The sequence below is a fragment of the Lissotriton vulgaris genome, chromosome 8, assembly GCF_964263255.1.
Source record: "Lissotriton vulgaris chromosome 8, aLisVul1.2, whole genome shotgun sequence".
In the NCBI taxonomy this organism is placed as follows: domain Eukaryota; kingdom Metazoa; phylum Chordata; class Amphibia; order Caudata; family Salamandridae; genus Lissotriton; species Lissotriton vulgaris.
Genome location: NC_141696.1, coordinates 517305871 through 517318956, shown reverse-complemented (window position 1 = coordinate 517318956; position 13086 = coordinate 517305871).

Below are 13086 nucleotides of genomic sequence, written 5' to 3'. Positions count from 1 at the left end.
AAATGAAGGGCACAATTAATTGGCACTCAGATTGTAATCGTCCTCTGCCGACAACCTTCACATTTAAAATTGTGCTTTTCTCCATTTCTGTGGCAAGATTCAAAGCGCTCTCATGTGGTTTTGACAGCAATGGCCAAGTATGTTTGCTGTTAATTGTAGGTGGAGGGCAGAAATACACATTATTCTTTTTTAGCAGCTCTTCTGAATTTCTCAAAGGAGAATATTAAGCCTTACTCAGAAAACAAATATTCATCATTTGTTCATGTTTTGAGAGTTTAAAAGAGCCAGGATCAAGTACTCGAAAACCCTCAAGCCTCTGTATTTTATGTTTTTTGACATATCAATCCTAACTCTGTTTTCTTGAATTACCATGTCAGAATAGTTTGGGCAACTCCAAAATTATTCGAAAGATACTTCATCTTGCATGTGCTGTTTTAAATAAAAAATTTAAATAAGGGAAATTCTGCTTTGGCATCTTTAGTTGTTTGTACTGTTCTAGATGTTAAAATATCAGCCATTAACATACTTTGCAAGTGAGCACCCTAGGAAAGAGGCTGGAAGGTGGAATTTAACCACAGAACAAAGCTATGCCCATGAGCACTCAAGCAGCATGGATTTCTTTTTTTTGCAATTTTGTACAGTGCAAACTCCACCTGAAGGTTTTGGTGCGCTTTACCTGAGTACTAGTTACATTAGAAGAGGACATGTTCATTTTTGGCCTTTAGTCGTGGGGGAAATTAAGGCATTTGCTCAGAATCACAGGATGCTGAGAACAAAGACGAGACTCAAAAACCGTGCATAACTTTGCAACATAGATAATGAGATCAAACTCAAAGTATTTGGCAAGTTTACAGCACGCTGAAGCGTGTCCTCAAGTATCTCTAGCTCGTGTCCATTCTGTCCGCTGACCTTGGAAACAGTGCCTCATATCTTATTTGAGTGCACTGCTTATAAACTTCCGAGATCCAGGTGGCTAAAACCAGTGTGCAGGAATATGGGTACTAGGTCTCATTCGATGGCCTTGCGAATCCTCATGTCAGATACTCGGCCAGTATATGTTTGTGCTATCTCTAAGTTTCTTAGCTGGGCATGGATCATTAGAACAAGAAGGCTTAAAAATAAATAATTATAATGTTTAATCTGTTCTTAACCCTAATGTGTTATCAAATTTTTTATTGATGGATGGTATATTGTGTATGACCATCCTCCTTGTTTTATCTTGTGGAATATGTAATGTAAAATTGTTTTTATTGTGATGCTTTTTAGGATAAAATTTTATCGAAATAAAGCCTTCTACAAACAAAACAAAATATAATTGCATTTATATAGCACTTGATATCTGTTACTGGGGCACTGAAGTGTGTTATTGGACAGGCAGCATGCCACACCATGCAGAAGTGCTTGGTTGGAAAACGTTTTACTTCCTCTGAGTCTAAGTGGGAACATTTTTGGTGTTGGGTGTGAGTGACTGGGGAGGTGACCTAATTTTGCGCTGAGTTGCAGCGTTCAACAGCTTTATAATAATTTGCTAACAATTGTATTTTAATCTGCAGATTCCCTGTCGAGTTTATAGTGATTTTTATTCAATGTCTTTCTTGTTGTACATAAATTAACTGGGTCATCCACTCTGTAAGTCTTTTGAGTATGGAGAGGAAAAACTAGAGACCCAGATGAGACAAAGCCCTCTGGATAGGCTGTGTGACAGTCATTCCTGTAGGAGTATTTCTGAAGGACAACTGGTTTTGATCATGGTAATGATTAGACTTAGAGGTACAGGATGTACTAAAATAAAGTGCTCCATGGTGTCAGCTACTTGTGGCAGGCCTCTTCATGCATTGACTGCCTGTATTTTCTGGTATTCAGTGGTTTCACTTTGGTTGATTGTTCATGGTTTTTCTGGTAGGATCTGAAATAGATGGGTCACTTTTGTGAGGCGGAGGTACAGTCCCTGACCGCCCCCCCCTCGGTTACAAGTAGGTAAATTAGATGCTTTATTGAGACACCTGGCGTAAGTATAGCTAGCCCATGGCCTGCACTCATTATAGTCAACCTCAATAGAGCAGTACTTCAGTAGTTCATGTGAAGACTACTTGGAACGCACATATGTCCTGGAACACTTTGGGGAGGGTTGGCACCTCTGGACCTCACATGTTGTGATAGCAAGGTGCCAGTTTTGTTAAGGATTATTAGCTTGGGAAAAGCCAAACCGTTACTTCTTCCCTGATGGTAATATGTAGCATACACTCTGCATACACTCTGTAAAGTTTGAAGGTGGCACAGAGACCCTCACTCTGGAGCAATTGTTAAGTCTTCAGTGACCTAGGTGGAGTTTGTGCTCAAACAATAGAGGCCAACTGCCCTCGTCACTGTTAAGCCATCTTTGATATTCTAAATGGATTCTACACAGGGGAGATAGGGGGCAAATGCATGAACGGCTTCACACAGCCAAGCTGTACCCTTAAAGAAGATCATTATGAAAAGGAATACAAATAAAAAAAATTTATAAGTGGTGAACTTAATAGGCACACACAGCAAAATATTGAATAGTAGCAGCCTTTGCTAAATGAAAAAAGCCATAAGCAAAGAGAAATATAGACTTGGTAAGAGAGAATAGGACAAGGCGTATGAGAGGCAAGGGACTACTGGAGAGAATGTGGGATAAAGGATAAAAGTTAATTCTACTGTGCTGTTTGTTAGGTATTCCCTCATCCACGCATGGGTGTCTTTTTTGTTTACTTTCTTTAGAACGGGGATGGGTATCCAAAGTAAATGAAGAACAAATTGTAATTCAACTGCTTTGCTAGCTCAAGCCTGAAGTTTATTTTAGCAGAAGCACACCCTCTCACATCCCATAAAGCCCTATTTTACTGGGTTTCTGCCTAGAAGCAAGGCGCTGGATCATCATAACCATAATACTTCCCAAACTAGCCTTACTTTAGCTTCAGCACTGCCAATTAAGTTGAGATCAGTGCCTTCCTATCTTTGAGGATCCCTTTAAAGGGAATACATGTACCTTAACATGTGCAATTGTGTGACCCAGCCCTTTGTGCATGATCACCCCCAAACTTTTTGTTTCAACTTCTCTGTTTTACTGAACATTGTTTTGTTGGCCTTAGGACATTTTGCACTTTACCACTGCTAACCAGTGCTAAAGGGCTTGTGCTTACTCCCCTAACACATGGATAAATGGGTGTATACCCAATTGGCATATTTCATTTACTTGTAGGTCCCTTTTAGAGTTGTATACAATATACCCAGGGCTTGTAAATGAAATACTACTAGTGGGTCTGCTGAACCTAAAGTACCTACATAATTATGTAGCACTTTAAAACATGTCCCACACCTGACGTTGCAGTCTGAATGCAGTTTTAAACTGCCATGTCGACTTAGCATTAAATCCCCCTTGCAAAACCTTAAACGCCTCCTTTTATTAGATATAAGGCAACCCTAACGTGGGTTCTCAGTAGCGCATAGGGCCCGGTGTATTGTAATTAAAGGTTTAGGCAGGTTCTTTCAAGTTTTACATGTCCTGGAAGTGAAAAACTCAAAACTGTGTTTTACAATACTGTGAGTCCTACCCCTCTCATAGGATAACACTTGGGATTATTATTTACTACATTTACTAAGCTGTAATTACCAATTAGGAGCAGGTACTATGTCATGTTTAATGGCTATGAAATTGCAAGGATGAACACTCTTTAATGGTAAAGTTTGATTTTGCATTGCAATTTTGAAAATGCCACTTTTAGAAAGTTTGCATTTTTCTGTTTCTAGCCCTTTCGTGCCTGCAGACTGTCTTGGGTTACATGACTGGGTGTAGCTGACGGTTAGGCTTTGTGAATTCCTCCCAGTGAGTCACACAATAGGGGGATCAAGTGTGCCTCAATGGGCCATCTGCTTGCTGGTTCGGGGTGAAGGTGGCTGAGCACAGCCATACCTACAACTGAATAGCCTGTGCTCTGCCTTCAGACAAAGGGCTTAACACCCCCACATTATTACTGCAGCCAGCTTGGAGCCAGGGTAGGGCAGGTAGGAAATTCCATGCACTTCATCAAAGAACCTTTCCAGAAGCTTTTCCCACCTTCCAGAAGAAGAGCATCAGGATATAAAAATAGGACCTTAAGGCCCACTCTTCAGTACACTTCTGGACCTGTGGATGCACTGGCAGGAAGAAGGGCTAAGGTGCTGCTGACAGGAGTGTCAGTCTGCTGGACTGCTGACCTGATGGTGCCTTGCTGAACTTTTGCTTTTCTGCCTTCTTGCATGGTGAAGAAGAACAAGACTTGCAAATTCATCCTGAACCCAGGGCTACCAGAGTGACTCCATAGGCAAGTCTGCTTGTCTCCTGGTCTGAGGCCCATGGACATAAAAGACTCCCCAACATCATGCACCAGCCCCTGGACCCAGCAGAAATAAATTCCTGACCCCCATGTGGTGCCCCTCAGATTCCTTCATGTGGCTCCCCAACATCATGCACCAGCCCCTGGACCCAGCGGGAATAAATTCCTGACCCCCATGTGGTGCCCCTCAGATTCCTTCATGTGGCTCAGAGAGCTTCATTCAAGCTTTTAGGCGTTTCACAACTGTGAAAGGGCCTGCTCGGACCTTGACCTAGCTGCTTGTACCAAGATGCACCACAAAGCTCAATCAGCCCACCCTTTGTGTTACAGCATCGACTGACTGCAGAGACTGCCAATGCGAAGTTCCAGCAACTCACATCTGGAATGCCTGGCCTGGTCTTCATGCTATTCGGGCAGCCTCCTGTGGCACTCTACTTCCTCCTTATGACCCCATCCACCATTAATTAATTCTTGACACAGATTTGAGAAGCTGAAACTCCAGCTGGCCTAGCCTGAACTTGTGACTTTGACTTGATCCACTGTGACCAGATATCCATAGTTGACGCTTTGTGCTTTTTGCGCTATTTTCATTTAAGATTTTGCAAAGTCCCAACTCTGGTTCTACTGATTTGCCTTTTGTAATGTTGGTGTCAAAAAGTGTATTACAATGAACTATATTCTTCTAAATTGATTTGGGATTTTTCTTGTGTTCTGTTTTAACTGTATTATTGTCTGTGTGCTGCATAAGTGCTTCACACATTGCCTCTAAGTTAAGCTTGACTGTGTTTGTGCCAAGATACCCAGGTAGAAGCACAGCTACATTTAGTGACTTTTTGTGGATCTCCCTGCAAGGGATTGTGGCTGTTGCTTGACAAGGGCTCAAACTCTAACCGACCAAGCCATTTCCTAACAGTAATGATAACACTGGTTATTTATTTGAAAAAAATGTAACAAGGACCCCATCTCTAATATACAGCAGAATATGAATGTTATGGGACCTGTAGGGCCCAGCATTTAGAATTTGGAAAATGGAGCAACAGCCTCCTGGGACAGTTTCACATCCCACCACTTATCATGGGAAATGCATGGCTTTAGTCCTTTGATAAAAGTGATTTAAAAAAGTGGGTGGGGGGCACCATATTACTCCAAATCCTACACCTAGCCAACTCACGGTCAGGTCGCTGATACAGCAATATAACTTGTAAACTAGTTTTGCACAAGACATCCACACAGACACTATCTATTAATGCACATGGAAAAATACATTTAAAGGGAACATTGGTTGCATCTATACTCTGACCCAATCCATATACTATTTCCTGACATAGTGACAGTAGAATTCAAATGCATAACATGAAGCGAAAAAGAGATCATATAACCAGGATAAACCTCACACAAGGCCCTAATAACTGACTCATGTGTAGCACAGTGTAGAAAACACAAACATCTGTACCCGTCTGTGAAGACATGTTCCCAACTAGTTCCAAATCCTTTAGCTACTACAGTATAATGCTTTCCAACATTGGATGGCTCTCTTGACTTATGAACAAGTCACATACCCTCCTGACTTATTGAGTCCTTCCAGCTTCAATCAGGGTTCCCATTGCTCAATGTGGTCGGATATCTGCTTTAGAGCCCAATTTTGCAAGGTTTGTGTCACATCTCAAGCCAAAATCTATTCTGGTCTATTGTCTGCATATCAGACTGTTTGTGTTGGTCTCTGCCACTACCCACTCCTTCAAATCTCACAGCCATAAACCTACTTGTGGTCCTCCAGCTGATTTCTATGCAATTGCGTTATGGCTCTAAAAAAGTATAAGCAGTAGATCCACAATTTGGCATTCATACCTGTGTGTTATAAGGCATTAAACCCAGCATACACGTTTGTGGATAAAAGTGAACTTCCCTGCAATTCAGATCAGACACCACTTCTCCCACCTCAAATCAAGCATGCGACACTGTTGGGGAACCCTATTATATGTGGTACGGGTATGCCTTTGTTCATCTGCATCTGAGACATGCATAGAGTGCTCCATACGTGTGCACAAAGCATTTGGGGGTAAAGTAAGCCTAGTACAGACAATTACATTGAGTTTACTTAATTCTGGGTTTTCAATACACTTTCTTTACATATTCCATAGAGGCCCCCATTGCTTATCCATCAAGTTCTAGATTCAAAGTGGTGGACCATCTATGTCTGACATCTCTGTGACAGTTGTGAATTCAGACATGACTCTGCTGATCTTATCCCTCGATGAAACACCAGGCACTGCAACATCAAAGAGCTACTGGGATAGGCATGGTCCAACATCCGCTGTGTTCTCTGCCCATGGCATTATGTACCAGAAATTGACTAGATCACACCTAACTACTGTCCACCATCCACTAGAAGGTCAGAGCTTGCCCTGATAAATCCCACAGTACTAGCACTCCTGCCTATCCCCAGGACCTCCTATCACGTATAGTGGCAACCCACTAGAGGTATGGCAGTGTGGTATATTGCTATACATATATGCCACACTGTCATACCTCTACATGCTTTTGAGGCTAATTTGTCTAGTTTTAGGGTTGACTTTATCAGGACCTTTTGCCAATCCAGAAATGACCCACTCTCCAATGCACTCAGGAGAGCCAGTTTTTCTAGTGTTTCTGCTGATCCTAACCATTTCATTGTGCACTATAAGAAAGCTGCTGCATAATATTCGTAGTTCGGCTATCCCAGACCACCCACTAACACAGGGAGTTGTGCCTCATGTAGCGCCACTCTTTTTCTACCATGTTGCCATCTCAAATTTGAAAGTGTAGTATGTTTTTTTGCAAAAATGACATCTTAAGGATCACCAGGAGAGATTAAAAACTGGCACAGCAGCCACAGCTACTATTGTCACTCAACCCATGGGAGACAGCTGGAGGGAGGTCCATAAGTACATTGACTGTTGCATCACAGCCAAGATGCTGCAGCAGGTTACCATTAATCAATTTGTGTTCTGCAGGGTACATGTGCAGTCCTAGGTACATGAATGTTTCCTCTCTCCCAACCAGTTTGGTAAGTGGTATGTCTCCCTGTACCCCATCATTCTATATTAAGGAGGAACAATGCAAGACTAAGACCAGTTTACTTTTGAGCCTGACATTTCCCCAAATTCTACTAGGACCTTAATCAGTGCTAGAATTGAGTCACTAGTCATACACAGAGGGTTGTATGCTGGAATCACGCAATCCATTACAATGCATGGCTTCATAACACGGTCTTTGCAATAATGCGTCTTTAATTTAATTTAATGTAATTGCAGGTTTATATAGCGCTAGGATCGACTCCCGGAGGAGTATCTCCGCGCTTCGACCGCTGGGGAACCCGTCCTGGCTCACCCTGAGATGGCCCCTAATGGGTATCTCTAAGGTGCGACCAAGCATCCCCGGCGGTCTGGGGGGGCCGTTGTGAAGATGAGGCAAGCTAATGCCCAGAGTTGCCGAGTGTGGTCCCTGACTGGAGTAGGCACCGAGGCGAGAATTATCGAGCCCGCTGACCCTGGTCCATGACCCTGCCGCGTCGGGAATCGAACCCTGGTCCCGGGCCGTCCTCTGCTTACGGGTCTGCCGCCTCTAACCAGTGAGCCACACCACTTTACAAGTGCATTGCTTTACCATACACAATTTTCCAACAAACAATGACTTGCCTTAAGCACTGGTCTTTAAAGAGGTATAAATTACATATCCAACTACAGTCTGAGCAACAGTAGAGACAGTGTTGGACATCAAAGTCCAATGCCACTTCCCCTATGGCATGTCATTGTAAAGATTAGTGTAGTAAGGGAATGCAGTGGTCTAAAGACCACACGGGCTCTAAAGACAGTGTTTTAAAGGCAGTATTTGGTTTAGACTGTGTTGCAAATGCTGCTTCTCTATGCTGCTAAATTAATGGATTATCTGCACATAGTGATATTATATGCCATCTATCTGTTGCCCATATACCCCATTCAGCTGCCCTCTGTCACAATTAATGCATCAATAACTTCATAGCCCTGTCGAAAATGATGGGTAATAGTTTGACCATTTATCAGTGGATACCTATCTCTCTACAAGGTTTGGTCCTATCTATACTCTAATCATTTATAACAGCAATCTCTCTCTCTCTTTTCTCTCTTCCTCCCCCCTTGTCTTTTTGTTTGGTTCCCAACATAGGGGTCAGTCAACGTATGCCATGTATGCCTTAATGGCATTTTTTAGCTGTTTTATTTTGGTTTTATAACTGCACTGTTGTGTTCGAATAAAAGGATAATTGGTAATGCTTTTAGTTCCTGTATATTTGCTAACCACTCTGTCTGTGTGTGGACCCCAATACAAACTTGTGAAATTAAAAAATGCTTCCAGCACTGGTACTCTATTAGCTAATATAAAAGAATGTTGAAGTCCAGCCTTAATAAAGATAATGCCTATAAACCTTAAGGCAGTGGATCCTGCCCTGTTTGGAGAGGACAATGATCAATGCTGCCCTCGACACCTGGGGCAATATTCCAGTTTGCTTTGCTGCCTTTTTACAGTGCTAGTGGAGTAGGCAGTTTGGAATAGTGGTTCAAAAGGTTACTTAGAATTCTATGGGTAATCCTTCCATTCCCGGAGTCTTATTCGACGTTATCTGGGGCAAAGCCACCCAACCCTTTATTAACACTAAGGGCTCCTCAAGAATGTGATATTGTTTTAGGTCTGTCTGTGATAATGGAACCCCCCGGGATAATTTTAGGTTTATGCATATCTGCCACTTTCAAAGCTGCATACAGCAGTCTATTGTACTCACGAAGGCATCATTTATTTCTATATGACTGTTAACAATATCACCACCTGTGGGTTTGATAGCCCTAATTGGTGTTCTGGGAGTCTCTTTTCTTAATTGCCAGGCAAGCAGTCTGCCCTCCGTGTCCCCTTCTGTTAAAATCTAGTTTGCGACATCAACATTATCGGCGCCATCTTGTCCCATTTTAGGCTCATCCGTGCGCGTAAGCGGCAGCCATTTTGAATGCCATGGCCTCTCTGCCCTCTGCCGATAGCCAGCACGTCTCTCTCTTTCTCTCCTAACCTCGCAAACATCCCCCGCACGCTGACAGCCCCCGCTCTCACATGCTCGGGCCATAAACCCCTCTTCAGCGCAACCCTGCCTTGGAACCCCATCCTGTTCCCAGCTCAACACCTCCCTCCATCCCTTTCATGATCCCGTATCCCTTTGATAAAACCCCCTTTCCTCTGTGCCCGATTGTCCTGCTCGTTCCCAGGCCGCCATCTGGCCCTGCGGATGCTGTTTATTGCCCCCATACAGTAGGAAGCTTCCCCCATCAAAGGATCCTCAACTGATCAAAGCCCCCACCCCATGAGATCCGATCAACCACATGCATTCCGGGAATTGGCGGAATGCCCAGCTGCGTGACAATCATCACCTGTTGTGACCGGGGTGGGGACTTCTACTGTAAATGTGTGTGGGAACGGGCTTGGAGCGGGGATTCCGAGGATGTCTTTCCGTACATCAAAGTATTGACAAAGATGTGTTTCATGCAATAAAGCCATAAAACTGTGTATAAGAGGCCAGGCCTCAGAGACGCGGTTAGAGCACCTCGAGAAGATACCCTGTTGTCTGAGTTGACGTGTTCTGCTCCGTCGGAATAAAACTTCTGTTTCCTGCCTTCCAGTCTCCAGCGCCTGCCTCTTTGTTTGAAAGATTCGAGTGGTATGAGAGGCGGTTAGCGCCAGGCAATACTTAAAAAGGTTCTCGATCAACATCGGCCCTACTTTTTCCACACTTCTGCATATTGTCTTGCCTCTAGTCTGTTTTCCCTGGTCTATCCAATAATTCTGAGTGTTTTAGCTTCAGTGTTCTCAGTGGCTGCTCTGCATAACGCTGGGAGGCTACTTGATTCTCTAAATCCCATATATCAGGTTCAACAAACAAAAACTCTCTGTTCAGTGTTTGTCTTTTTCCCCATGCGGTTTTGATGTACTGTCCTTGAATAATAACCACCTGAAGGTGTCCCATTTGACTGTAAAATCAATCATAGACCCATTGTTTTCAGGTAAATACTGCAAGATCTGAGTGTCTAGTGTATACCTTAAAGGGAAATAAATCAATGTCTCCATCCGCAAACTCCAAAGCAGTATTTGTGTATGTCCTCTCCCACAGGATATGACCACTTTCAGTAGTCTGTGATTGGATGCAGTGAATCCTAAATATTTAATGTCCAATACCTTTGGTCACATTGCTTTATTATATAACATTATGCTGATTCTAGTATGTAGTTGGAAGACTGGGGAGTAAAAATAGCATTCCCTGGCCTCAGGGTGCATAAGTCTCCACACTTCTTAAAGCCACCTGTTCTCCGCCCATTTCTGAAAGCATAGTGTCTTCTTAATGCCTGTGGTATTCGACAGAGGTGGTCTAGATCAGTCCAGGTCAGTGTTACAGATACAAGCAAAATCGCTCCCCCAGATATTGGGGGGCTGATAATCATGTACTAAAGATGGCAACAGTGTGTCCAGGAAGGCTAGCTGATTTACATTTGAGGCATAAACAGCCAGTACTACCATCGTTTCCTCTTCTAGGAGCCTCTCCACTGCCACTACTATCTGCCCCTAAGTCAAAGCAGATGAAATGTGCCACTAAAAGAACCCCTGAAGAGTACCAACCCGGAATGTCCCTATTGAACACCAAGTATAAAGTCCTGAACACTTTGCCCATCTACCTTTTATGCACCTTAGTAAGATTTAGCCCTGTTGGCAGGCCACATGTACGTTTTCATGCTTTATCTGCGCAAACACTTTGTGTCTTTTCATGGGTATTGCCATTCCCAGAACATTCCATGTTAACATGTTATACTTAGTGGACATGCCTATCTTGGGTTCCAATTGTGTGTCTGGTGGACCCCACCATTCCCAAAGATGATGTAACTGTGTGTTCTTCCATAATAGGAATCTCCATAACTGGAAGCCACGATCTCAATACCTACCTCCAGGCTAATGGCAGAACAGAGATCTTACAATCACAACATCCAGTGCATCTCCCTGTACAATTGTCTCTCCGGAACGTATCTATGTTTCTCACAGATATCGGGAAAGCGGGATCTTGGCAGCTCTGCTTCTGACCCACTCCCTGAAATGCTCTATGCTAGTCTGGCCCCTCTTAGAGTCTACAGGCCATCATATATTATGTTATACTTGTGAATACCACACTGCACACCAGGTAGAGGTTACCATATATACTTGCAGTCTGCTATAAACTATGTTGTCCACTCCTGTTGTTGTCCGGATATGTCTGAGTATTTGCTCAGAATCCAAGTCACGGGTGTCTCCATCTCTCAATCCAGCCTGGCTCATGCTCAGATCCCTGTGCCATGGATTGAGTTGTACTCTGAGCCAGTCTGCTTTCACTGGTCTACTGTTTCTCCGTAGGTAGCCCTCCATGTTTCTGGGCCCTCCTTCTGTTGGATGCAGTCACTCCCAACCTGTTGCATCAATCAATCAATCAATCATTTGTAAAGCGCACTACATACCCACAAGGGTCTCAAGGCGCTGGGGGGGGCGCTACTGATCCAACAGCCAGGTCTTGAGTGTCCTCCTGAAGGTCAGCAGGTCTTGGGTCTGTCGTAGGCTCAGTGGGAGGGTGTTCCATGTCTCGGGCGGGTGGTAGAAGGATCTCCAACCGGTGGTTGTTCTTCAAATGCGTGGGATGGTGGCGAGTGAGTGGTCGGTGGAGCGTAGCTGGCAGTTGGGGATGTAGAAGGAGAGCTGTCTGTTGAGGTAGGCTGGGCCGGTCTTATGGAGTGCCTTGTGTGCGTGGGTGAGAAGCTTGAAGGATATCCTCTTGTTGACGGGGAGCCAGTACAGGTTTCTCAGGTGGGGGTGATATGGCCGTGGCATGGTATGTTGAGAATCAGTAGTGCTGAGGCATTTTGGATGCGTTGTAGTCATTTGATGAACTTGGTCGGAGCTCCCACGTAGAGGGCGTTACGTAGTCGAGTCTGCTGCTGACGGGGGCCTGAGTGACTGTCTTTCTTGTATCTGTCGGGATCCATATGTAGATCTTGCGGAGCATGTGGAGGATGTTGAAGCAGGAGGAGGAGACGGGTTGACTTACTTGGTTATTGAGAGCGTTGAGTAGAGGATGATTCCCAGGTTGTGTGCATGGTCGGTGGGTGTCGGGGCTGCCCCCAGGGCCGTCAGCCACCAGGAGTCATCCCAAGCTGAAGGGTTGGAGCCGAGGATGAGGACCTCTGTCTTGTCCGAGTTCAGCTTCAGATGGCTGGTCTTCATCCAGTTGGCGAGGGCCTTCATTCCATCATGGAGGTTGGCATTGGCGGTGATGGGGTCCTTGGATCAGCTGAGTGTCGGCGGCGTAGGAGATTATGTTGAGGTCGTGCTGTAGGGCTACGTGTGCGAGTGTGGCGATGTAAATGTTGAACAGCGTCGGGCTGAGGGAGGATCCCTGGGGTACGCCGCAGATGATCTCGGAGGCTTTGGAATGGAATAGGGGGAGGCGGACACTCTGGGTTCTGCCAGAGAGGATGGAGGTGGTCCAATTCAGAGCCTTGTCTCAGATCCCTGCAGCATGGAGGCTTACACGTGTGTGGTGGCAGATGGTGTCAAAGGCAGCAGAGAGGTCTAGGAGGATGAGTGCTGCGGTCTCGCCGTTGTCCAGGATGGTCTTGATGTCATTGGTGGCGGCGATGAGGGCAGTCTCGGTGCTGTGGTTGCTGTGGAACCCTGA